We start from the raw sequence: 3,247 nt of genomic DNA on the forward strand, positions 1-3,247 counted from the left end.
TGTATTCATTCAAACCAAAGCCTTCTTTATTTATTCATATAAAAGAGCACTTAACTTTCAACAAAGAATTGCCTGCCATCAAAAACACTCCATAAATGGGGGAAATTTATGAAGACACAGTACCAGAGGGTGATTGGTGGAAGACTAAAGTTCACTTTAACCCTTCAGAGTGCTGAGTTACACCTCTTGCTTGTTACTGGTACTATACGTATTTCTTTCTAAAAGCCCCAAGCCCAAACATTAACCTTTGTATATTTAGACATTAAAGTACCAGCTCTTTTTTCTACCAGAAAGTCTTACATCTCAAAGATGGTTTCAAAACTAGCATCTCTCATTTTTATTATGCAGTGTAGAAGCATGCACACAGCTCAAAGGTATCTGTTTTTAGGCTTACCTGCATTCTGCCCAGTTTTTAGCATGTGTATATTCTTCCAAAAAAAGATAAGCTTTGAGAGGTTAAGCAACTTATCTTGTCTGAACCTGAGGCAATACATGTACTTGTCAGTCATTCCAGCTGAAGAATTTTCCTGTTCTACCTCTTTGTGCCCTTCTCTACTTCCTAGCACCTTAGTTTCATTTTACAGATTTGTAATAGAATAGCACGGTAGATGGGCTGTACAATCAGTATTTGAATGGAGTGCAGATAACCCCTTGGAATTCACCTGCATAAAAAATTTTTCTTCTTTTACCTCCAATTAGCTAACATATAACAAATAGAAGTCACTGAAGATTCCCCCTATGCAAGTCTTACTCAGTAAAATGTAGACCTTGGTGGGATAGGAAGTGATGCTTCAAGTTTACCTTAGCCTGCTAACACCTGTTGAAACTACAAACTGCATTGGCCTTCCTATGATTGTGTGTGGGTTTCCATATATGTTCCTATTTTTAGCATACTGGTTTTATTTCGAACAGTGAACACAGCTGTAAATAACAGAGCAGAATGAGAAAGGATAGGAAGCTTTTAAGTGCACATTCATACCTCAGAAACTCTAGTGTGATTTTGCTAATCTCAATACAAAATCATCATCATCATTACCATTATTGTTACTACTACTGGCACTTTGTCCAGGTGTCTAGGATGACAATACTTAGAAGAATATGTATCTGTTGCAACTGGAATGCAACAAAAAGTTGGTAGTAAAGTTCTGTCATGCTTTGTCTGCTCAGCGCTTATAAGTGATCTTAAGTCTCTCTGATTAAACACAGGTATTTTTTAATGGCAGCTTACAAACCTCTTGGAGAAGAGATGGTTACCCATTTTGTTCTCTGTGGAGTAGGTCAACTTCTGCAAATCAAGGGCTAAATGTCCCTGTACAGTTCCTGGCTGCTGTGAGAAAGTAAACAACAAAGCTACATGTTTGAAAGTCACTTGCAAAGATGAAGGTAAGGAGAGGAAGGCATAGCGAACAGAGACAGTGGGAGCTGGTGTTTTTCAGCCCTTTTCAAAGTAGCATACTCTACACATTTGGTCCAACTTGAAGTGTGTCATGCTGTAGTAGAGCAGAAAGGGACCTCAAACGTGATTTTGTAGCTTGTCCTGCAGCAGGACCACTGTGCTTGTGCCATTCCTGGCAGAAGTTTTCTAACTGGTTCTAGAAAACACAATGTCCCAACTAATCTCCCCCAGATCTATATACAGTCTTGTCAGTCAGAAGCCTCCTGTGTCCAGCCTCATTACTGCAGTCTGAGCCCCTTGTCTTCCCTGCCTTGCAGAGCAGATGGTTTCCTTCTTCTGTGAAGCACTATTTTACATATTTAAATATAATTATTATGTTCTCAGACTTCTCTGCGTGCCAAACACATGAAACCACTTAATCATGTATGTCTTGTCTTCTAGACTGATGATCCTTCCTTCTGCTTTCTCTTCCAGTTGACCATGTCCTCCTTGAAGTATAGGACCGATATCTTTATGCAGTACTCTAGCTACTGCTGACTGTATCAGATGGATTACTTCTTGTGTCCACAGGCTATAATCCTATTTTTATATCATAATTACAGTTTTTGTCTTTTTTTATGACATCGTGACTTTCAGTGACTCATGTTCAATGCACTGTAGCACAAATATTTTTGTGCAGAAGCATTGCCTTATCTGCTCTTTCCCCTTTGGGTGTTTGGTTTTAACTGTAAGATGAAGTTCAGCTCCTGCCTTCTTTAGGGCCTGGCTTCCTTCAGAGATTTGTTCCATGAATATTCAGCCCATGGTCTAGAAAACAGCTTCTCCTCTTCAATGGCAAATGTTTAGTGATAGGAGTTTAGCTGGGTGTTCACATAAAAGTTTGAGAGTCTTGAGGAAAAGTCCATTGGCTTTTTATAATTCTGCTATGCCTATATTTGTAGTTTTCCAAAACTATGTCCTACATGAAAATGTACATCTTCAGTGGACATTGCATTATTCAGCTGAGAAAAGAAATGCATTTGCCTGGCTGAAGTTACACTGTGTGGGGATATGTGCCACTGCCATGATCGAGACTGCATGCTGTTGATGGTTTTGTAAACTGTCAGGTCTTTGTAATACCGTTTGAACTAGATGAAAAGGCAGTGTGAGAAGAAAGTGTTTTTGTAATCTGAGCTCTGGAAAATGGCGTCATACAATAGGTACAACAATGCAAAAGATTACATACTGCAGGTCTCTTCCAAGCCGTTTTGGGCTGTGTTTTCCTGGGCTATAGTCGTTCCTAAACTTAGATTTAAAAGGATAAGTCTTAGTCACCTGTCAGTTGCTTTTGTCAGCACTCCAAAGCAGCAAAACAGTACCTCATATAGCTCTGTGCTGCTTTGCCACAGTCACTAATGCGTGGCAGCATTATCAGAGTGGTGTTGGTACCCTTGCTTGTAGGTTGGTATTTATCTCAGTTTTCTGCCATACACAATTAATTCCAATTGGATGGTAAGTTGTATAGGGTCCTCTACAATCAACAGAGGAGGGGAAAAAAAAAAAAAAAAATCACACCCAGAGGACTGTCATCCTGTCTACCCTGCTACCTATTTAGGATGTGATGAATATTCCTTTAGAGGTACCCTTTTCCATTGACTACAGAAGGAACATTGACAGCATGCAATTTAGGTAGGTAAAATTAGGTGATATAACTGACCCTTTGGATAGTAATTCTATCACATGTAGCAGAACCCCAGTAAGTTATCAGCAAGAATCTTTCTTCAGATTGTCTATATAGGGATATTAGTCGGCTATTTCAACCATTGAAAAAGCTAAAAACTGAATGGTGGGAATCATAGAATCATAGAATCA

This window comes from Harpia harpyja, chromosome 5, assembly GCF_026419915.1.
Source record: "Harpia harpyja isolate bHarHar1 chromosome 5, bHarHar1 primary haplotype, whole genome shotgun sequence".
NCBI classification, from domain to species: Eukaryota; Metazoa; Chordata; class Aves; order Accipitriformes; family Accipitridae; genus Harpia; species Harpia harpyja.